General features: G+C 39.0%; 1 protein-coding gene across 4 annotated transcripts in view; it reads left to right on the forward strand.

Annotated features, from left to right (window-relative positions):
- MARCHF10 (membrane associated ring-CH-type finger 10) overlaps positions 1–25,434 on the forward strand; it is a 199,793-nt gene that overhangs the window by 15,932 nt on the left and 158,427 nt on the right. The gene's annotated exons all lie outside the window — the stretch shown is intronic.

Consider the following 25,434-nt stretch of genomic DNA (forward strand, 5'->3'; position numbering starts at 1 on the left):
GGAGAAAAGGAGGTCAGGTTCAAAAAATATTTGATAAGCAAAACTCTGTGGGACTTGGTGTAATGACAAGTGAGGGAGAGGGAGAAGTCTGGGATAACTCACAGATTTCTGGCTTGGGTCACTGGGTGGATGGCAGAGCCATTAACTGAGACAAGGAGTAGAAGAAGAGCAAGTTTGTGGGCTGAAATAATGTTTAGTTTTGTACAATACTTAGGCACAAGACACTTGGAAAATGATCAAGTGGATGTGTCCAGCAGGCAATGGAGCTTTAATCTTCCTCTGATGCAGTTTCCTGATCTATAAAGTAGCAACATTGTAACGAAGACTGATAATTATATATATAAATATATCTCAGAATTTGGGTATTAGCGGTATTCACCCAACCTCCTTTGGGGAAATTGCATACTCTGTTAACGTTTTATTAAATGTGTGCCTAGCTTTAAGAAAACTTACTCAGTAGTATCAAGGGCATATTTACATTTACAGGTGCAACTTCATTTAAACCAACTCAGTGAAAACACAGATGCACCAAAAAGATCAGTCAGAGGGTGATCATTTGCTGCCCACAAAGACATAATATAAGCTTCTTTTAATTAGGAATTCCTCCAGTGAATATAAACCAATTTGCCTTAGAAAAATTAAACTTAGATAAATTTCAAAAATAATAAAACCTAACATTTATTTTGTGCTTGCTGCATGCTAGGCAAAGTGCTAAGCTCTTTATAAGTACTATCTTTTTTTATCTTCACAATAATCCTATTGAGGTAGATACTATTAGCATTCTCATTTTATAAATAAAGAAATGAAGGCTTAGAGAGATTAAATAATAGAACCAAGATCATTAATCTAGTAAGCAGTAAAGTCAGGACTCAAACCCAGGTCTCTCCGACTTCAAAGTAGAAGTTCGTGACCAACAACTATTGTTTTACATGTAAAGCCATGGTTATATGCATACTTAGATAATTTAATGATCAAAATAACAATGTGGTCTGATTTATGTGGAAATTATTGACCCTTCACTATTGCCTTTATGTCCTTATTATTCTTTAGCATTCCCAGTTAATTTCCAGATTCACTCTCTCATATTCATGTGAGGTCCCATTTTCTTTCTGTCCATCTTCCTATCCTCTCATCACATTTTTCTATTCAACACAGAAATTGGATATGTTTGGTAAACAAGAGGCTTTGCCTTGAAATAGCAACGTTTATGGTATCCCTCAGAAGGCCCTTTCTCAAACTCATACTTTTTCTTGGTGAGAAAGATTGGCCCTGAGCTAACATCGGTTGCCAATCTTCCTCTGTTTTATATGTGGGATGCTGCTACAGCATAGCTTGATGAGCAGCATGTAGGTCCACCCCTGGACCTGAACTTGTGAACCCCGCGCCACTGTAGCAGAGCACGTGAAATTAACCACTATGCCGCTGGGCTGGCCCCTCAAACTCATTCTTTATCTGCGCTCCTGGATTCAGGACTGCTGAACTTTCTTTGGCTCAGCCTGGTAGCCCATCAACACAAAAACTTATTGGAGGAGGAGGAAGGGCCAAAGGAAATGTATATTCATGACAAGATGGGCCATGGTGCCAGAGGAATTTGCAGAGTGGGAATGGAGAAGTGAAGAGGCATGAGTTCTTCGTAAGAGAGTGTGGCTGTGTTTTTTCCCAGAAAATGGAAAGGAAGCCAGCTGAACCTGGTCATCTCTAGCACTGACACATGTGGGTACATAGAACACCAAAATTCTTCACAAGATGGGGCTAGGCTGGCAGTCACTGCCAGGGGCTAGCCGAAAATATGTTTGAATGAGGGCATTTCTGGACTCCTCAGACCTACATAGGTTGTACAGGCATCAATAATCCCTGTCCATGATCATTCATCTGAATAGTGACCAGTTTTAAGAAAAACCTTGCCAAAGGACAGAACTTTAAATTAACTTAACATGCAGATTTTTTTTTAATTGTTGGGCTGAATTTATCTTTTCATGATGGGAAGGTACCTCAAATAATCAGAATGCATTGTGTTCAGGATCTAATTTCGCGAATGTCAGCATGCAATACATTTCAAAAGTAATTCACTTTGCAATGTGTTTTTCCCATTACACTCATATGGCAGAAATTATTGCAAATAATAGCCTAGGAAGCTGGGATCGTCATTATATCAGCTAAGGGGTCTGACTGTACTGTTGACAGTGAAGGTTACTTCTATTGAAAAGAGGAAGAGAATTCTACACTATTTCAAAAATAAATATCTTTGATTTCTTCTATCAACTGCCCTTCTGTCTCTCTCTGGCTTCACGTATTCCCTGCATTACTCAAGCCTGTCTGTATATAGTTGCCTGAACATGACTTACTATTATGCCTCTGTGCTTTGCATGTTCTTCTTCCTGCTTAGAAAAATGTATGCCCTTTCTCTTCCATACATTTTCATCCAAAATTCAAAACCAGAACATACCTCTTTTTTTTTTTTGAGATTTCAGTTGTACATTATTGTTAGTCATGTTGTGGGTACACCTCTTCCCCCTTTGTGCCCTCCCCCCATCCCCCCTTTTCCCTGGTAACCACCGATCAGATCTCCTTGTCAATATCAGAACATACCTCTTTTCACACGCCTTCCCTAATAATCACATCCTGAGTGTGATCATTTATTATTTTTAGTTTCCTTATCTATTGCACTATACCATATTTTCTTGCAGTTATTAAAATATTTCTTTGGATTTCATCTCAAGTTATTTTGTGTGCGTATGGTTTAGCTTCCAGTTAGATTTTACATTGTGTGGAGAGCTCAAGAGCTGTGCCTTTTATTTCTTTAGCATCCAGGAATAGTACATGGACTCACATTAAAATGAAATAAATGCCGTACCTGTGATACACTCCAACCAGCCTTACACATTTGACAGTGATACCAAGAAAGATTTTATTAAAAGGCATCAAATCAATTTCAAGAGATTAAAGATGTAATGTGACAGCCACTCTGTCCCTCATGGATCTTTCATCCAAGCAATTATTAAAACTTTTCTCGGATATGTTCATAGTACAGGCATACCTTGGAGATATTGCAGGTTCACTTCCAGACCACTGCAATAAAGTGAATCTCGCAATAAAGTGAGTCACACAAATATTTTGGATTCTCAGTGCACATAAAAATTATGTTTACACTATACTGTAGTCTATTAAGTATGCAATAGCATGATGTCTAAAAAAACAATGTAAATACCTTAATTAAAAAATACTTTATTGCTAAAAAAATGCTAATCATCATCTGAACCTATAGCAAGTCATAATCTTTTTGCTGGTGGAGGGTCTTATAAAAAACACAGTAGCTGTGCAGTGCAATAAAGCAAAGTGCAATAAAATGAGGTCTGCCTGTAGTTGCCTTTGTCAAATCTCAGGATAACAATTTATTAACTAATGGATGGAAGATTCTGTTCTAGAAAACAATAAGGTCAGCCCACTCATTACCAATTTATTCTTCAACAAATTTAATTACTTAACAAACATTTACTGAGCACACACTATGTAGATAAAATACAGTAGACACTTTGAAAGGACATTAAGTTTACATTCTATTTGAGAAACCAAGAAACGTAAGGTGAAATAAAAACAAAAAATAGAACAAAAAGTTGTCTCAGTTTAAGTTCTGAATAAGTGACCCACACAACATGGCACTGAGTAGGAGGGGTGGGAGAGGAGACATCAATGAAAGTGGCCCGTGAACTCTTCCTGAAGATGTTGTGATGTAAATTTGGCCTCAAAAGATGGGCAAGGGAGAGACCAAAGGCACAAAGACGAGAATGGACATGCTGTGTTTGAGTGACAATGGGTGTTTGGTCCATCCGTATGAAAGGGTACATGAAAAGCCATTTAAACACTGCAAGGCACATCATTATTATTATTGTTTTAAATAATCGATACTAGTTTAGATATCCTCTTTCTGGTGCTATTTGTTCCTTCCTGCATTTCTAGGCTTCTAGCTAGGATTCTTTTGACTTCTATTTGAAGAATTCCTTTTATTATTTCTTTTAGTGCATGTCTGCTGACAATGAGCTCTGTAGGTTCTTATTTTTATGAAAATGTCTGTTTAACCTAAATTTTTTTTAAATGATGCATTTTTTTCTCGTTTCTGTCATGTTTTACACTTTTTTGTTTTCCTTAAAGATTGGCACCTGGGCTAACAAGTGTTGCCAATCTTTTTTTTTTTTTTTCTGCTTTATCTCCCCAACCCCACCCTGTACACAGTTGCATGTTGCAGGTCCTTTTAGTTGTGGGATGTGGGACACCGCCTCAACGTGGCCTGACAAGTGGTGCCATGTCTGCCCCCAGGATCCGAACCCTGGGCCGCCGAAGTGGAGCGCGTGAACTCAACCACTCGGCCACGGAGCTGGCCCCTTTTTTTTTTTAAAGATTTTATTTTTTTCCTTTTTCTCCCCAAAGGCTCCCGGTACATAGTTGTATATTCTTAGTTGTGGGTCCTTCTAGTTGTGGCATGTGGGATGCCACCTCAGCATGGCTCGATGAGTGGTGCCATGTCCGTGCCCAGGATTCGAACCAACAAAACACTGGGCCGCCTACAGCGGAGTGCACAAACTTAACCAGTTGGCCACAGGGCTGGCCCCTAACCTAAATTTTTGAAGAATATTTTCTCTAGGTATAGAATTTTAAGTGTGCTGTAACTTTTTTCCACTCTTTATGTTTTATTTATTTTTTTTTTTTGGAGGAAGATATACCCCTGAGCTGCTATCTGCTGCCAATCCTCCTCTTTTTTTGCTGAAGAAGACTGGCCCTGAGCTAACATCTGTGCCCATATTCCTCTGCTTTATATGTGGGACACCTGCCACAGCATAGCTTGACAAGCGGTGTGTAGGTCTGCACCCGGGATGTGAACCAGTGAACCCCAGGCCACTGAAGCTGAGCGTGTGAACTTAATCACTGCGCCACCCAGCCAGCCTCTTTTTCCACTCTTTAAAAGATGTCGTTCCATTGTCTTCTGGTTTCCATAATTTCTGTTGGAAAAGTTAGCTGTCAGTTTTACTGTTACTCATTTGAAGACAATGTGCCTTGTTTCACTCTGGCTAATTTTAATGTTTTTATATTAGCATTTAGTTTTCAGTGGTTTTACTAGGTATGGTTTTCCTCGTATTTATTATGCTTCAGATTCATAGAGCTTCTTGATTCCATGGCTTAATGTCTTTTTTTAGCTTGGGGAAATTCTTGGCTAGTGTCTCTTCAAATATGGCTCCTTCCACATTCCTTGCCTCCATTACTTCTGGGACTCCGCTGACAATCATAATAATAAGATATTTCATCATGTCCCATATGTTTCTTCTATTATTTTCTCTATAGTCCATATTTTTTTCTCTGTGCTCCAATCTGCATATTTTCTACTGACCTGTCCTCCAGTTTACTAATCTCCTCTGCTGGGTCTAATACTGTTAAATCTGTCTGTTGGATTTTTAACTTCAGTTAGTTTTCAATTTTAGGATTTACAATGAACTCCTTTTTTATTAATACCAATTCTCTGGTGTAATTCTCTTTTTGTCTAATTCCTTAAACATAATAACCACAATTATTTTTTGTTTAATTGTGACTAAATAAATAACACAAGTATGTTTGTCCCCTGTAGGTTTGTTTCTGTGGTCTGTTTTGTCTCTTGATTTTCAGTCATTTGGCCCTGTTTCCTGGCATTATTGGTTTTTTTTTTAATTGAATACTAGACTTTTATATGAAAAATTATAAGACTCTGGATGATGGTATTATTCCCTGCAGAAGGCAGTGAGATGGACTTCAGGAACAACATTTTTATCTAGGTAAGACTAGCTTTCCCTAATTCTAAGGCATAGCCCTTTCCAGACTCTTAATTAAATACCTTGTTTGTTTATCAGGGTCTTTTCTCCTTGGTGGACACTGTGATGGTTAATTTTATGTGCCAACTTGACTGGCCTAAGGGATGCCCAGATAGCTGGTAAAACATTATTTCTAGAGGTGTCCGTGAGGATGTTTCTGGAAGAGATTAGCATTTAAATCAGTAGACTGAGTAACAAAGATTGCCAACACCAATGTGGGCAAGCATCATGCAATTTGTTGAGGGCCTACATAAAATAAAAAGGTAGAGGAAGGGTGAATTTTCTCTCTCTTCTTGAGCTAGGGCATCCGTCTTCTCCTGTCCTGGGACATTGGTGCTTCAGGTTCTCAGGCCTGTAGACTCTGAGCCTTACACCAGTGGGTCCCCATTCTAAGGCCTTCAGCCTCAGACTGGGAGTTACACTATCAGTTTTCCTGATTCTCAGGCCTTCAGACTTGGACTAAATTATACCACTGGCTTTCCTGGTTCTCCAGCTTGCAGATGGCAGATCATGGAACTTCTTGGCTTCCATAACTGCTTGATCCAACTCCTATAATAAGGTCTTGTGGCTGTTGGTGGTTTATACTCTCCCACTTGTATTTTGGAGTTTGTGAGGATCTTGTCACCTAGTTTTCTTTTTTTTAATTGATGTAACATTGGTTTATAACATTATATAAATTTCAGGTGTATATGATTATATTTCAATTTCTATGTAGACTGCATCATGTTCACCACCCAAAGACTAATTACCATCCATCACCATGCACATGTGCCTAGTCACCCCTTTCTCCCTCCCCACTCCCCCTCTGGTAACCACTAATCTAATCTCTGTATCTGTATGTTTGTTTGTTGTTTTTCTTGTTTTTATCTTCTATTTATGAGTGAGATCATACGATACTTGACTTTCTCCCTCTGACTTATTTCGCTTAGCATAATACCCTTGAGGTCTATCTATGTTGTTGCAAATGGCAAGATTTCATCTTTTTTATGGCTGAGTAGTATTCCATTGTGTACACACCACATCTTCTTTATCCATTCATCCCTTGATGGGCACTCAGGTTGTTTCCAAGTCTTGGCTATTGTGAATAATGCTGCACTGAACATAGGCGTGCATATATCTTTACACATTCATGTTTTCATGTTCTTTGGGTAAATATCCAGCAGTGGAATAGCTGGATTGTATGGTAGTTCTATTCTCAATTTTTTTAGGAGTCTCCATACTGTTTTCCATAGTGGCTGCACCAGTTTGCATTCCCACCATCAGTGTATGAGAGATCCCTTTTCTCCACAGCCTCTCCAACACTTGTTATTTCTTGTCTTGTTAATTACAGCTATTCTAACAGGCATGAGGTGACATCTCATTGTATTTTCAACTTAGATTTCCCTAATAATTAGTGATGTTGAACATCTTTTCATGTGCCTGTTGGCCATCTGTATGCCTTCATTGGAAAAATGTCTGTTCAGATCTTTTGCCCATTTTTTAAATGGGTTGTTAGTTTTTTGGTTGTTTAGATGAATGAGTTCTTTATATATTTTGGATATGAACCCCTTATAAGATAAATGGTTTGCAAATATCTTCTCCTAATCGTTAGGTTGTTTCTTCATTTTGTTAATGGTTTCCTTTGCTGTGCAGAAGCTTTTTAGTTTGACCTAGTCCCATTTGTTTATTTTTCCTATTTTTACCTTGCCTGGTCAGACAAGGTATTTGAAAATATGCTGCTAAGACTTATGTTGAAGAATGTACTGCCTGTGTTTTCTTCTAGAAGTTTTATGGTTTCTGGTCTTACATTCAAGTCTTCAATCCCTTTTGAGTTAATTTCTGTGTATGATGTAAGACAATGGTCTACTTTCATTCTTTTGCACGTGACCATCCAGTTTTCTCAGCATCATTTATTGAAGATATTTTCCTTTCTCCGTTTTATGTTCTTGGCTCCTTTGTTGAAGATTAACTGTCCATAGATGTGTGGTTTTGTTTCTGGGCTCTCAATTCTGTTCCATTGATCTGTGTGTCTGTTTTTGTGCCAGTACCATGCTATTTTGATTACTATAGCTTTGTAGTATATTTTGAAATCAGGGAGTGTGATACCTCCAGCTTTGTTCTTTTTTCTCAGGATTCCTTTGGCTATTCGGGGTCTTTTGTTGTTTCATATAAATTTTAGGATTCTTTGTTCTGTTTCTGAGAAAAATGTCATTGGAACTTTGATAGGGATTGCACTGAATCTGTAGATTGCTTTAGGAAGTATGGACATTTTAACTATGTTAATTATTTCAATCCCAGAGCACGAAATATCTTTTCATTTCTTTGTATCTTCTTCAATTTCTTTCAACAATGTCTTATAGTTTCCAGTGTACAGGTCTGTCACCTCTTGGTTAAATTTATTCCTAGGTATTTTATTCTTTTTGTTGCAATTGTAAATGGGATTGTATTCTTAATTTCTCTTTCTGCTACTTTGTTGTTAGTGTGCAGAAATGCAACTGACTTGTATGTTGATTTTGTATCCTGCAACTTTACCGTATTCATTTATCATTTCTAAAAGTTTTTTGGTGGATTCTTTAATGTTTTCTATAAATAAAATCATGTCATCTGCAAATAGTATCACCTAATTTTCTTATAAACGTTGTTCAAAGGTTTTAGGTTTTGCTATTCAGTTATTCTCTCTATGTTTATGTAAGGATTCAGAGAGAATGAAAAACTATGCTACTGATGCTGTCATCTTCCCAGAATCCTCTCCTGAGTTAATTCAATTGTAAGTGTATTTTGTATTACAGTCCCTTTGGGAGACTGCTCATAACTTATGGGTGTTGACATCTTGCTTCTACTTGGGCCTGGGAAGGTTAAGGGCTTTAAATCTTAGCTGTTTATGATACCACAATTAATGGCCAAACATAAGGAAGTAAAATGTGAACATAGTAAATTGCCAACTTACACGAATTTAAAAAAAAAATTTAAATTTAATTACAGCAGAAATATTTCTGAGGATTGGGGGTTGTTTTTAACAATAAATAAAAGAAACCATTTGTGTACATGTTGTCAGAATTAACACAATGCAGCTTTCTTTTATGGGGTATATATGCATAAGTTACTTGTGTACAAGCTCCATTGGATGTAATATATTTGCACATATTGTTGTAAATTTTATTTTAATTTTATTACTCTTGTAGTTGGGAAATTGTAACAACTGGCAAAAAAGGATTGATTTTCATTGGGCAGGCAGTCAATTGATACTGTAATTAGCTCTAACAGAATCCAGCATGGACCTTTAGAACTAGAAAAAGTCTCAAGTGGTCTTCTGGTTCAGACCACAGCCTCAAGAATCTCTCTAACTCGATGTGCTTAAGTACAGACAATTAACAATTAAAACTTAACAATATCTATAAGAAACGGGTTTTTGCTTTTGCTATCTAGTTTTGCTATCAGGTGAACTAAAGTGTAGTGACAATAAGCACAGCAGATAGAAACAGTACTTAAGCACAACTTCAAAAAAATATAACCGAGCTATGGTAGCTAGGAAACAGCAGCACAGATAGTGCACTGAAGAGGAATAGTTGAGAAGCAGGGGTGACTCTGGGGCCATGTTATGATGCTATGCGGGTGGCATTGCACACAGTTGCCATAGCTACAGAACTGCACACGCTATAGACACACAGACCCTATGTACCCACCCACTCTGCTGCCACTGCTTTCTGTACCTGCCCCTCTGAGTTTTCTACAGCCCCAGTGTAAGGAGAACAAGGCCATATGGCTTAAATCAAAATATTTTTTTCGCTTCTAAAAATCAGAATACCGGAGATTCAGAGCAGAAGGCAAGGAAGCATTGGGAAATGCTTATTTCCCAGGAGTCAAGAGGCTTCAGAACATCCACTCCAGGAAGAAAGGCTGGTGACCCTTAGTCACTCATCTCCATGTTTACTTTCATGTTCCTTTCTACCCTCTCTATTCCTCCTCTGGCTGCACAGAGCCTGTTTCTCTCTGCCTTCCCCACCCCCAACTCCCTATCTTGACAGCAGCACCAGGGAGAGTTAGAACATTATTCAAAGGGATACATGTGGATTGAAGTGGTAGGGCAGGGATTAGATATTTTGGTACTCTGTTTTATTCCAGAGGGATTAAAGAAATGCTTTTGGAGGCCATTGCCAGATTTACAGCAAAACCAGGGTAAGCTGAAGAAAAAAAAAGGATTGTTGGGGTAGGGAGTGGGGAGGAGAAAAAAGAACAGAAGAGGGAAGCATCTTGTGTATAATTAGGGAGGTCCTTAGGTACCGCCATGAATTTGGGTGGGAAGAGGTAGGCAGTGCCGAACACATATTGCGGGGGGTGCCCAGGGGAACATCTATTTTCCCTGGTACTCTTCATAGTGAACTAAGTGGTGTTTGGTCAACTGGGGGACTGACTTCTTCACATTCGTGGATATCATAATGTGAATAAAATGGTTTAGATACTTTCTAGTTCTATTTTTGAGATTTCACATGAAGTGAAGACTCCAGATCATTTAAGCACACATTCTCTGCTCATCCCATATAAGCCAACCCTGCCCTAAATATCTAAGATGGTGTGGCAGAGACGAGAGATCACTTTGCCATCTGCATTAGTTCCCTAGTTAGTTACTGCAAAAAAAAAATCACCAACTGGATGGCTTAGAACAACAGAAATTTATTGTCTCACAGTTCTGGAGGCCAGAAGTCTGAAATCATACTTCCTCTGAAACCTGTTGGTGAATCCTTGCTTGCCTAGTCCTAGCTTCTGGTGGTTTGTCTGCAATCTTTAGTGTTCCTTGGCTTGTAGACACATTACTTCGGTCCTGCATTATCACATGGAGTTCTCCCTGTGTCTCTTCACATGGCATTCTTCTTATGAGGACACTAGTCATATTAGATTAGAGGCCCATTCTACTTCAGTATGACCTGATCTTAACTAATTACATCTGCAATGACCTTGTTTCCAAATAAGGTACTGGGGGGTTAGCACTTCAACATGTTTTTTCTGGGGAGACACAGTTCAACCTATAACACCATCCATCCTATCTGAGTTCAAATCCAAGCTCACGCACTTATTAGCTGTGTGATCTTGAGTATGTCACTTAGCCTCTCTGAGCTGTGGTTTCCTCATCTATGAAGTGGAGTGGTGGGGGAAGCATAATACCTACCTCACCGGGTCGTTGCCACATGGAAAAGTAGAAAAGAAGAAAAGAAAGGAGCACACATTGTGGAGACTGATAGAGGGGCTCTGTAGACTTGTCCTTTCATAGGAGGAAGCACTTCTGACCCAATGAGTGAATATTAGGGTACAAGGGTAAGGTGTCAGGCTGTGTGGTCAAAGGTGGGTGAGCAAACTCTTCCCATGATCCTGTGTGGGTCAACTGAAAGTAAAAAGCATTTGATGTTCTTTGAATTCAAAGGCAGGGATGTAGTGAATGCCTTGCATTTGCCTCTAGGCTGCCTCATACCCTGCCCTGCTCTGTGATGAGATGGGCTCCCCCGTGTGTCCCAGGGTACTTGTTTCATGTTATTCTTATGAGGTTCGATGGTGCTAAGTATATACATTCTGTGATTCATTTGTTCATTCAGTCAACAAATATTTATTGAACAACTAGTATGTGCCAGGCACTGAGGAAATAGAGAGAAGAAAGTAAAGAACTCACTCTCACAGAGCTTTCGTTAGAGAGGGGGAGACAGACAACAAACATGTTGATTTCTAATGCCAGACAACTGTCATACTGAGAAGAAAATAAAGCAGAGTAAGGAGATAGAACATTAGGGATGAGTGTGGTTAGGGAAGGCCTCCCAATATAGAATTTGAACTGAAACACAAGGGTCATTATGCTATCTGGGGAAAGAGCATTCCAGGCAGAAGGAACAGCAAATGCAAAGACCCTAAGGCTGGAACATACCTGACATATTCGGGGAGCAGCAGGAAGGCCACTGTGGTTGGAGAGAAAGTGTGTAAAACTTAATATTAAAAATATGTAAGACAAATTTCATAGAAATTATGAGAGGCAGTATGATATGGGAAAAAGATTCTAGGCTTTAAAGCCAGCATGACTTGAGTTCAAATCTGAGCCTGCCATTTACTAGCTTTCTGGGCTTGGACAAGTCATCTCACATGGATGAGCCTCAGTTTTCTTACCTACATAGTGGGAAAAATGAAAATATTGTAAAGTGAAAATGAGATTTCAAATGAAGTTTGAAAAAGGATGGGCTTTGGAAAATAAATTTGTGTTTGAATTCCGGTTCTGTACCTTAACTCGCTCTGTAGACATAAGATTGAGATTTGGCTCTTTCACATATAAAAGAGGAATAATGATACTATGTAATAGGATTGCTGTGAGGATTCAACTAGATGAAATATGCTTTTATGTTCTGCAGTTTCATTATATGTGTCTGATTTTGGATTTGTTTTTTGTCTTTCTTGAGACAATATTCTCGTTTTATCTTGAAGACTCATCTATTTTCAATTCTGGAAAATTCTTTTTAATTAGCTCTTTGAATGATGTCTCTTGCCTCTGCTTGCTGTTTTCTCAATATCAGTCAGGATGGGCTATGTTATGCTGTAGAACAAACAATCGGAATAGCTCTGGAGCTTAAAACAACAAAGTTTATATCTCATACCTTCTACATGTCCATTGAGAATTGACGGGTGGTCCGTTGAGACCTGATTGATAAAACAGTCAACACCTGGAATGTTGCTGGTTGCCTTGGCAGAAGAGAGAAAAAAAGAGTGTGATGAATTGTGTATTAAGTCTTAAATCGTCTTCCCAGAAAAGACATGTATCACATCCACTCATGTTGCATTGACTAAAGTAAGTCACATGGCCACATCTAACTTCCAGGCAATGGGGAAGTGCAATTATTGCATGTGTCCAGGAGAAAAACAAAAAACATTTGGAAATCAGCCATAATGACTACCATGCTCTCCTTCTGGGACTCTATTGGATGTATGTTGGATTTGCTCATTCTATCTTCCATGTCTCTTAACTCCTCTTTCACATTATCCCTTTATCTCTTTCTGAGCTGCATTTCTTTAGATAATTCATGAATTATCTCTTCAGTTATATCTAGACAAATATTCACTCAACCAATGAGTTTCAATTTTTTTTTTTAAGGTTTTATTTTTCCTTTTTCTCCCAAAGCCCTCTGGTACATAGTTGTGTATTTGTAGTTGTGGGTCCTTCTAGTTGTGGCATGTGGGATGCCACCTCAGCATGGCTTGATGAGTGGTGCCACATCTACGTCCAGGATCCAAACTTGCAAAACCCTGGGCCGCCGAAGCAGAGTGCATGAACTTAACCACTTGGCCACAGGGCCGGCCCTCAATTTTTAAAAACTACACTTTTCGTTTCTAGAACTTTTTTCAAATCTACTTGCTTTTTTTTTCATACTGTCCCTTTTTTGCCTAAGGATTCCATTCCTTCCTTTATACTTGTAAACATTAAGTTTCTTTCAGATTGACCTAATATTTCTAGTTTTAGGAGTGCAAATCCTCTTGTCAATTATGTCTGCTGACTTTTGTGATGATTTGTTTTCTTGCCTCATTTATAAATTTTTATTATGAGCTCAACTTCAGTGAGGATAGTCTCATATTTCCTGGGTTATAGAAATGTTCCTACAGGGCAGTTTCGCATTTGCCTCCACAAAGGCCCTATGAGTATCACTGGATCGGGACAAATTCTCATATTAATGCCTTGGCAAGGATCACAGAACCACATGGGAGGTGTGAGTTCAACCCAACATTCCACTCACAGGTGGTGAGGCCTTGGGTTCTGCTTTATCATGGGTAATGTCTTGGCCACACATTACCTTGGGTAGATATCCAGCATTGCTAACACTTCCAGAGGCTGGTGAGAGGAATTTTTGTAGCTTCCATTTCAGGAATGGTGCATACCTTTGTGATTTGGGGCTGGATACAGGTAGCTGAGGCCCAATCCCTCTCAGCATGGGTCCTGCAACCTGCACTCCACAACTCATGCTGCCCTTGGAACACCACTCCTATCCATTAAGGATTATTTCAGGTTCTAACATCCCAGCAGCCATTCACTTTTTGTTTCCTTTTATCATTCTGATTTTCAGACCCTTCTCCATTTCTAGAACCTGGAGGTAACTTTTACTCAATTTGAGATCATTTATTTAGGAAAAAAAATAGTTTATTATATTTTAAGCAGCATTTCTGTATGCTTAAACTTGGGTATGGGTTTCTCTTAAATTACCTCAGTTCTCCATATTAGCCAGAATTTCCTATGCATTTTAAGATGAATAGCCTTAAAATGAATGAGCTCAATAAGATGATAGCTAGTAGGTTATGAAGAGTCAGGAAAGGGCTTTTAAAGAGGGGATACATGAGCATATACGTATGCTCAAGGAAAGAAATCATGGCCAAGGGAGAAATGGCAGACACGGGAATGAGAGGAAATAATTGCATAGGAGCAAGGCTAGAATCAAGAAGGGAAGATCTTGGTATTTGGAGCACAGGTAGAGGGATTAGCTTTAATTAGAAAACCTTCACCTCTTCATTAGGAACAGGAAAGCAGGAAAGAAAGGATGCAGGTTTATAAGAGTTGTTGGGGAGAGTCTGGAAATTGAGGCTGGAAAACTTTATTTTCTCTAAGGTAGGATGCGAGGTGAGCAATGGAGCTAGAAGCCCGGTAGGTGTTGAAGCTTTGCAATATCAGCTGTGAGGAATAGAAGAGTGAGTCAAATATAGACACATAAAAGGACTCCCAAATAGATAAGCTGAGGTTGGAAACCAGGCACTTATAATGCCACCATCACAGTGGCTGGGTAATGTATTTAGGGCTGGGTAAGCCCTAACCTGCCAATGTATAGGAGTAGAGACGTACATGATTGGGTGGGTGGAGGGTTAGAGTTTGCAAGTCAGTTGCAGATAAAGGACAATGAGGTTAAGGGAACAGAGGATGGGAAGAGAGTGGATGAAGTGATCAAATACAGAAACTGAGCAGACCATGGAGCAAAACCATCCTTGAACAGTAACTCAGAAATGGAACAACCTGGGCCGTGGTTGACACAGCCCCAGTGACACAGTCAGACCTCTGGAAATGGCAACATCACTTAGGATGCAGTGTTACTTTTGTGATCAGGTTTTCTTCTTATCTCTTAGGTAACAATTTCCCTGTTGTTGTGGTGACAAGTACTCTCTGTTTCTGTTTTTGCTAATTTTGATATGTAGATTTGCTGTCTCCATAAGTCTCTAAACTCCTCAAGAGAGAGCATGTGGTTAGAGTGGCCAGTATTCACCCCTATCGGGCAAAGCCCTAATACCAGACCATTACATAGGCCTTTGACCTTTGGATCAGGCATCCAGCCTTGGCCCAGTCAGCTGAAGCCAGGGTGATGGGATCACATGGCAGGCATGTACTTGATGCATAAGAGACCTTCCAGAAAGGTCTAAGACTTTCCACAATACTTTCCAGAAGGAATAAAACTGCAGGCAGAACTTTTCTCATAAACATTGGAATAGCATTTCTCCCCCTGGACTTCATAATAGATCTCCATCTATTTCTCCAATTCTCACTTCTCTCCAATTTGGGGAGCTGGACACAATTCAAAAAATTCTCTATATAGAGCACTTAACCATGTAAGTTGCGTGTGTTATATTTGCTTGAAATTTACTCCACCTGCACCCCCAATTCACATACACATATAAATAAGCTCATACACTTTTTTTTTTAAACCTTTGGCTCCCATTTTGAGGAAGAAATAAATTATTTTCTACACATAATTTTCTTTCTAGCATGCCAACATTCACAGTAGTTGTGTAGAATCTTCCAAAGTATGATAAAACGAATGGTTTCAGTTTCAAGGTGGGATTTTTACCACTTAATATAAAACACTCTGGCAATGTCTACCAATTTATATTATCTAGAGCAGGCCTCCACAAACTTTTTCTGGAAGGGGCCAGATAGTGACTATTGTAGGCTTTGCAGACTATATCACAATCACTGTCCATCACAACCACTCAACTCTCTCATTACAGGACTAAAGCAGCCAGAGACAGTATGTAAATCAATGAGTGTGGCTGTGTTCCCGTAAAAACTTTATTTGCAAAAGCAGGCAGCAGGTTGGACTTGGCCCAAGGCTATAGTTTACCAATCCCTGATCTAGGGGATAATTATTTATGGTTTCTGCTGTTTGGCAGGATAAGAGCTGAATCTCATAATAGTAGTGGTTTCTCTAACAGATGGCATGGAGATTCACTATTCTACTGACTTTCCTTCTGTAGATTAAGTTATACAATAATAAATAATTGAAGGTCACCACATCACATAGCTCTGGAATCATGCAGTACGTAGCCTGTGTGGCCATATGCAGCAGCTCCGAATGTATTTAAAGTGATTTTTCTGCAGTTCCAATTTGAGACCAGAGTAAGGTAAAGGAATAAGTAATGTGTTCATTCATTTATCCATCCAACATATCAGTTCAGACTCTGACAACTGCCAAGGACACACAAATAAATCAAACGAGGTCTTTGTCCTCAAGGAGCTTATGGTTTAGTAAGGTGTATTAGTTTTTCTAGGTCTGCTGTAACAAAGTATCACAAACTGAGTGGCTTAAAAAACCAGAAATTTATTGTCTCACAATTCTGGAGGCTAGAAGTCTGAAATCAAAGTGTCAGCAGGGCCATATCCCTCTGAAGCCTGTGGAAGAGAATCCTTCCTTGCCTATTACTTGCTTCTGGTGGTTTGCCTGCAATCCTTGGCATTCCTTGGCTTATAGCTGCAGCTCTTCAATTTCTGCCTCTGTTGTCACATGGCATGTGTGTCTGTGTCTCTGCCTCTTTTTCTCTTCTTATAAGGACACCAGTCGTAATAGATTCAGGGCCCATCCTACTCCAGTATGACCTCATCTTCACTTAACTAATTATATCTGCAAAGACCCTATTTCCAAATAAGGTCACATTCTGAGGTTCTCGGAGTTAGGAATTCAACATATGTGTTTGAGGAGATACAGTGCAGTCCATAACATAAGGTAAGAATAAATGTGAAAATGTATAGTTGCTATGATGGAAGTCTGTGTAAAGTACAGGCTGAGGGCAAGGACAGTGGAGATAAGTTTTACCTGGGATTGTCAGGAAAGGTTCTAAGAGGAGGTGAAGCTTGAGCAGATTCTGGAAAATGATGCTGAATGTTTGCCAAGTGCAAGTCTGGTATAAGTTGGGCCTGAAGAATGGAAGAGCATCCCCTGAAGGAGCAGTCACAGAGGCAGTAAGCAGTGTGACATAAGCAGTTTCCTAATGTTCCACTACAACCTGAAAGTGGTTTAGGCTTCCTGTTTTCCAGAAAAATAAAAATTAGGTCTAAACACCTTGGCAATTTGATGCATATATAACAGTTATTCAAGATCACTGGCAGCTCCAGAATTTCAATATAGGAGGGGCTCAGAGAGAAAATCTCACTGGAAGGCGGTGACTAATCAAAGCTACATTTGTAAGGCTGTTTTTACTTAATTTTATTTACTTTGCCTGTTATAGATTAATAAAAATAGCAATGTTGTCTAAAAATGCCTTTATTGGCACTTCACATAAAATGGAGAAAATGTCAATTATATATTTCAAAGAATAAGCACATCCAGGGGTACCCTTGAGGGGACAGTGATGAAGATGATGAAAAGGGGCAAACCCACCTCCGGGCCTATCACCCATTCACATCCCTAGGGGTTGAGTGTTGTTTCTGTTCCAGGCACTGTGCTAAGTGATTAAATGCGTTACATCTTATTATCCCCAATTTATAGATGAAGGCAATGAGGTTTAGAAAGGTTAAAAACATTGCCCTACTCACACAGCTAGTGACTTCATTTTAATGATAATCTGAAAAACCATAATAAATGCATGACCTAGCATTTTGTACTGTCCGACACAGTAGCAACTGGCTACATGTGACTTTTTAAATGGAAATTAATTAAAAATGTTGTTCCTGGGTTATACTAGTCCCTTTTAAGTGCTCAATAGCCACATGTGGCTAGGGGCTGCCATATTGGGCAGTGCAGATGTAGAACATTTTCATTAAGAGTAAGATGATCACTTTATAACTGAGTACTGCCTCATGATTTTGCTCACGTTTACTTTGTGTTTGTGCTCAAATTGGCACAACCTAGCATTCTGCAATTGTCCCAGGCAAACGAGGAAAGAATAGAATTGGCCTTAGTATGGCTATGATGCATTACCACTGTATTAATAAAGGTAATCTAATAGTTCAAATAAAGAAAAATGGCATTATAAATGCACCAAAATCAAAAGAACCTCCCCTGTGGCAATCAGTACCATGTTTGCTTTGTAATTAGTTATATAGTTTCAGCAAAATAACATCATCCATCTCATTAAATTAATATTGTCAATTTAAATATCATTGGCTCCATAGTTTTGTTTAAACTTAATCTGAAAAAAAAAAAGCCTTTGGTCTATAAGAACTATAAATATTAGGAGTTTGCACCTAATTTTACTTTTGTACATTTTAAGAGAACATTATACTGAAGATAATTTAAGTAAATGTAAGGATCAGTGGAGAATTTTCATTCCTCTTGAGAAGGGGTCGTTATATTACCCAAGATTGAGAAACACTGTGAAGCCTTTAGAGTGAAGGAGTCTGAACAGATCACCTGTAACACACAGTCCCAGGCCCACTGAGCTCACCTGATTGTCAGTATTCTATCAAATCCAGATTAACTACAGCACTCCTGGCACCAGTGTGCCATAATTCTACCCCAGGATATATTATGATACTAACTATAGCAGCTGGCAAGCCTTCACACTGACGAAGCATTTCACTCCACAATTTTCTAATCACCCCCCTGTTTTAGAATTCAATTAGTAAAGCTTGATTTATACTATTCATAAATACAGAATTTTCCACCACCACTTCATAGCTCTTAATACGCAGGAAATGTTTGTAGTGAGCAAGGACACCATAAAGCAAGACTTAGACTTTTCATCTTCTGGCACGTGAATATTTTTTCTCTGTCTTAATCAGATCAACTATTCTCAAGCACCTCACTGATAGGAAATAGGACTCAAGAGCGTCATTTTCATATTATCACTTCACAATGTTTTACTGAAAGATTTCGTGTCTTCTCACTTAATCTTTGGCCTCCAGCTTTCTCCTTGAAATCTGCAGATGAATTTCACACTCTGGGACAAGCACTGCTTTCCTCACCATAAGTGAGAAACAGAGGCATATCTTGGCTGGGCTATCTCATTGGATGCACCCTAGGGCTACAGTCAGCTCAAGCTGGTCTTTTCACTGTGATTGCAACAGTCAGAGAAGCCCATTCAGGCAACTTCTACGTCACTAGGGAAGTAAACTACTATTTTAGTACTATTGTATATTACATTGAGACCTCTTATTTATGTTGTTGCACTGTATGTGTATCCCCAGAACCTTGACTGAATTTCTTACCTCTTATTTCTGAAAAGTGCTTGGTAAATATTCCCACTATTTCCTGCAATGTGACACTTAAAGAAGACACAGCTTCTTACGTAAGTGGCAAATAAGCTACCAAATCCTACCAACCAGAAGGATACTATAAGTGCTAAAAAAAGTGCTTGCCACCTTTTAAAATACCCCAAAGATATGCAAACTAAAACTGAAAAGAGTTTTAAAAATCCACCTCCCTCCGCTTGAGAAGGTGTTTTTGGTTGCTGAGATAAGTAAAGCTATCTTTTACTCAGATTTTGCAAGTGTAGTTAATTATAATTGTTAAAGTTCAATCATGCTAAACTAATAATAGTAGTCACCATTTATTTGGCTCTTATTCTATACCAGATACTATTTCAAGCTATTTACATATATTAATTTATTTATTCTTTACACCCACTTAGAGTAGTATTGTCTCTATTTTACAGGTTTAAAAAACAAAGACAAGAAAAGAAGGAGGCTTAGAAAGTAGCCTGAGGTCACATAGCTCCTAAATGTTGGAGTCAGGATTTGAATTCAGAACTTCCTGAACTCCCAAGCCCATACTCTTAACCTCATAAGCAATAATACAGTGTATTAAGTATAATAAAGGTATATATTAATGAGCTATATTCCAGTTAATTTGCTGCTACTTCTCAACCTAAGCATTCTGATTTTCAATATTTACTTCCAACTTACAGGAAAATGTCAAGACAAAATTTCACTTTGGTCAGTTACAGATCATTCTTAAGTTACATCTCAGGGTGTTGGCAACTCAAATACCCTTCACAAATACCTTTTTTTCACTCTTAGTTCAGAAGGTTTGGCCCTGAGTCCCCAAAGCACTTTCATCTCTAGTCAGACAGTCCTTATGAAGAGAAGAGATGCTCTTTTTCATCCCAAGGTGAGCTCTCAACAGCGCTCTGCAATCACGACTTCACTTCTGCAGTGGGCTCACCTTTGCAGAAGAGTTCAGCCACCAACAGCTGGGCATCCATGGGACAGGAGCGAAATAATGAATTACCCACTTGAAAATTCAAGGGGAATTTTGAAGGCCTGGGTTTTTTCGAGGTCTCTTCCTAAGCATCCTAATTTCAGTTAATAAAAAATTACTGATCTTTAGAAAAACACAAGCAAAGTTTAAATCCAGGTTACTTTTAGAAAATCTTAGAATTTATTTTAAGTATTATTAGGTAAGCTTTGATAATTAACTCTACAAATCCTAAACTAGCCTGTTTGTTGTGAAAGCAAGCTATGCTCTCCCCACCCTGCCCCCACCTGCAGGCCCGAGGGCAGACTCAGAAAGCCTACCTACCCTACCCTACCTGCTTCTTGTCCCTTTTTCGTTTGCTTAGGGGAAAATGTATCCCCAAAGAGAAGAGTTGCAGTCTGGCAGGTACTGACTGGAGAGTTATTTCATATGCTGTAAAACCTATTCAATAAAATTTATCTAATATGGAGTTTGTGATGTTTGTTGTGAACTGGTCTAAAGTTTGGATTTGCACCCTGAATAAAAAGGCTTTGCTAGGCAAATAAATAATGTTTACATAGTTGTAATTTGTAAAGAAAAGAAGATGTTAAACCTGAAGGAAAAAAACATGTCTTTTATTATGGACTGAATTGTATTTCTCCAAACTTCATATGTTGAAACCCCAACCTCCAAGGTGATAGCATTTGGAGGTGGGACCTTTGGGAGATAATCAGGTTTAGATGAGGTCACTATGGTGGGGCCTTCATGATGGGATTAGTGCTCTTATCAGAAGAAACCAGAGCCTTGCTTGCACTCTCTCTGTGATGAGACAGCAAGAGGTGGCTGCCTGCAAGCCAGGAAGAGAACTCTCCAGAACCTGACCGTGCTGGCACCCTGATCTCAGCCTTCCAGCCTCCAGAAATGTGAGGAAAATTAATTTTTGTTGTTTAAGCCACCCAGTCTATGGTGTTTTGTTATGGCAGCCTGAGCTGATTAATACATCTTTTGTTACTTTAGAAGCACCTATTTGCGTGAAAAGATAATTAATAATTTTACAGCTACCATTCGTGTGTGTGTTCATTAAAGCAAAACTTATAGGACTTCTCCTTGGCAATGGTTTTACGATAATTTTTAACTTGGAAATGATAAAACTGCCTTTAAAAAAATTATATGATGCAACTTTTTTTTTTTTTTGGTGAGGGAGATTGGCCCTGAGCTAACATCTGTGCCAATCTTCCTCTATTTTTATGTGGGATGCCACCACAACATGGCTTGATGAGCAGTGTGTAGGTCCGTGCCCAGGATCTGAACCTGTGAACCCCAGGAAGCTGAAGTGGAGTGTATGAACTTAACCTCTACGCCACCAGGCTGGCCCCTAAAGCAACTTTTTTGATAGCTTGGACAGAGTTGTAGCCAATTAGTCATGATTTGCGAAGTTTTACTCTTTTGCCCAAAAACTATAAAGAAGTTATTGTGTATCATAACAAGTGAAATGTTATAGCCTATAAGACTCATGGGCGCAGTCTCACAGTAAAATTTTGTGTTTTATTGTAAGAAGGTTAAAATGGAATTGATTTATATGGATAATTATTGAAGCTGGGTATTGAGTATGTGGGGTTCATTGTATTCTACTTTTGCGGATATTTTAAAATATTGATAATAGAAAGGTTTAGATGAATACATATATACATACAAGCTACATATGAGCTAATGGGTGGACAACTTCACTTTGCAATATAAGCGTGCTTGCTTTGTTGTGTTTTGGTCCATAACCCTTTTTAAAAATGGAAAATAACCTCCTGGCCCCTTTTTAAAAAGTGCAAACTGTGCCAGCTGATTTGAATGGGAGAGAATGTTTTACACTCTATTTTCACAGCTGTCTTATCGGTTTCCTAAACTCAATTAGGGTGGAGCACAGGAATTTCACTCTGGGGGAACTGGGGGCTTTGTTGTTGTGGTTTGAAGATAATGATATCTTTCCAGGCTAACCTCTCCGAGTGGAGACATTTCCCCAGAGGAGGAGGGGAAAGGTAGGGCCTTAAAGATGTCTTCATAGAGTTTACAGAGCAGTTGAAGCTTCACAGTCCACACAGAACTCTGCCAGCCTTGTGGGAAAATGATTTGGTATTCAATTGTTTTCACTTGGGTGCCTTCCCAGACTATGCATAGTTACGACTAGATAAAGCCTCTCCATTCCATCCTCCCCGTCCTCCACCCTAAAGTTCCCTGAACCCTAGGTGTGTCAGGCTTGCTTTGTTCAGGATGAAGTAGGGCAGGAGCTATCAGGTAAATAAGGAAAGTACCCTTTCGGTCTCCTTGCCTGCTGACGTCATGGCTGTGTTCTCTTGGCGTTAGTGTGGAAATGAGAATTTCCATAATTTCAAAGGGAGTGTCTGTTACTGTTCATTACTAGCTGGATAATTATTTAGGTTCTTGGCCTCTTTACGCGATCTGGATTTCCATGCCTGTGAGATATGAATTGAGCTGAGGATTTTATGAGAAGCAGAGGAATTTTTTTCTTTCTTTCTTTCTTTCTTTCTTTTTTTTTTTTGCAGAGTTTTCGTTTTACTCATAACCTAGTTTTAGACCGGAGATGTGGGTGGTGAGCATCCAGGCCCTTCATGAGGCATTACACAATCTATTAGAGTTATACAGAGTAGATAGAAAAGTGCCTATAACCCACTTTTAAAAAGTGTTTCATAATATAGACTCTGAAACCCTGGAAAATTCTTCAGGGCGTGGAATTACTGACACTGTTTCTTGAAGGAAGAGAAGAAATCTCAAAACAATTAAATACTCATTGCTCCTATAGTTCAGAGTAGAAGGGAAAAGGAGGACAAAGGTGACAGACTAGGGGTTTGGGGAATGCTTTGCTTTGGTACCTGTAAATCATTTATTGGTTCAAAGGTTTGGACCCCAAACCTAGAAAAAGTTCCCATATTCAGGAGATTGCCGTTGGTATAATTGTTAGGTTTATCACAACAGATTTTCATCAGAAGTCTTCATTAAAATGAAAGCATGCAGTAAGATCTTCTCTTTCCCTTTGTCTTGCCAGAATTTTAACGGTAAACTTGTTGTCTATGCTTCATCATCATGAATCATATTTTGAGAGTTCATAAGATATGTAGCAGTGTCATTAGGCAGTTGGGAAAAGTTATGTAGAAGTTTATGAGTCATAATGGTTCCAGATTTCAAGGATCTTATCTTGCACTAATTTGTTGAGCAAATATTTATTGAGTGCCCACTATGTGCTAGGCACCATACTAGGTGCTGGGCATATGGCAACAAAACACAAGAAAGACAAGGTTCTAGAACTTGCATTCTTCTCACAGAACTTGCATTCTAATGTGGATAGACCCAAATGGAACAAATAGTACACTATGCATTTAGTTTTCCAAATTGTCTTCTTTGGGTCCATGTTTGGAGAAGATGGAATAGGTGACCCCTACAGATCTTCCTCAGACTGTAATTTTTCCAAAGACTATAATAATTCCAAAGCAATAGGATATCAGGTAGTAATAAGTGCTAATATGCAAATAAAAAAGGACAGGGTAATAGAGAGTATATGAGAGAATGTCTTAAATTGGGTGGTAAGCAAAGGCCAGTCAGAGAAGGTGACATTTGAATTGAGAATCAAGTACTGGGAAGAAGTCAACGATGGAAGATCAAGGAAATTCATATTCTAGGGAGAGGGAGAAAATAGTACAGAAGCTCCAAAACTTAACATGCTCAAGGAACAGAAAGATAGCAAGTATGGCTGGGGGCTTGAGAGCTCATAAGATATGTAGCAGTGTCATTAGGCAGTTGGGAAAAGTTATGTAGAAGTTTATGAGTCATAATGGTTCCAGATTTCAAGGATCTTATCTTGCACTAATTTGTTGAGCAAATATTTGTTGAGCAATATGCTTGGTGAGCAGGGGAGGGGGTGATCTGGTTAGAAAGAGGACAAGAAACCTGATCATGTAGAGCTTTGAAAGCCAGATTTTATGCTGCATGAGATGGAAAGACACTGAAGGGTTTTAACAGGGGAGTGATATTATCTGATCTGCATTTTAAAATGTTACTAGAGCTACCATGTGCAGAACAGGTTATATAAAGTAGCTGTGACAGTAACTCCAGTAAGAGATGCTGGTAGCTTGGACAAGGATAAAGATGGAGAGAAGCAGACAGATTTGGGATATTCTGGAGGTAGAGTAGAGTAAATAGCACTCGTTGGTGGATTCAATGTGGGGACTAAGGAACTGGATGATCCCCAGACCCCTAGCTTGGGCTCCTATTGGAGGTATTTGCCAGATAAGGAAAGCTGGGAGAGGAGTAGATCAGGCTAGAGAAACAAGGGTTTGCCTTAGGGCATTTTAATTTGGAAATTAAACATCCAAATTATATGTGAAGTAGATAGCTGGTTAAGAAGGAAAGCTGGGGCTGGAAATATAAATTTGGGAGACATCAGCATAGAGAGTAGGACAAGAGCCAATGAAGTGGGTTAAAGAGAATGAGAGGTAAGAAATGAAGACAGTGGCTACAGACAACTTTTTATAAGGCAATACTGTACATGGGGAATAGAGAAATAGGGTTGCGGGAGCATGTGGGGTCAAGAAAATGTTTTAAAAAAATAGCTACAATTTTTTTTTTTTTTAAAGACAGAGTAGTAAACTATGTTTGTAAGCTGATGGGAATGATGCAGGACAGAGAGAAAAATTACAGTCTGAGGAGGATCTTTATGGGTCATCTATTCAATCGCCTCTAAACATAGACCCAAGAAGACAATTTGGAAAACTAAAAGCATAGCTTACTATCTGGGATATGTATACTGTAGGCTTTGAAAGAGGGGCAGTACAGAAGGAGAAGATAAGCATGGAGAAAAGGGGATTAGGGAGAGTAGGAGAAGAAGGAAATATGATTTAAAAAATTGTACAGAGTCAGAAAATGTATCTGTGGGACTTAGAGGGGGCTGAGGAATGAATGAGTTACGCTTCTACCTTCTAGAGACAAATTTTTCTAGGAGACATCATCAGTTAAGAAAGGTGCTCACATAAACTCCTGGCTCCACTTCATGCTAGAGGGGAGCAAGTTATGGAACTGCTCTGTGCCTCAGTTTCCTCACCTGAAATTGAGCTTAGCGGTGCTTACCTCATGGGGTTAGTGTGTGAATTAAATGAGACCATCCTTGTAAAGCACATGGCACAGCTGGCATCATTCTAGATAGTCCAAGCCTTTGGGCAAATGCTGCTTGA

The sequence above is a fragment of the Equus caballus genome, chromosome 11 (genome assembly GCF_041296265.1).
Source record: "Equus caballus isolate H_3958 breed thoroughbred chromosome 11, TB-T2T, whole genome shotgun sequence".
Lineage (NCBI taxonomy): Eukaryota > Metazoa > Chordata > Mammalia > Perissodactyla > Equidae > Equus > Equus caballus.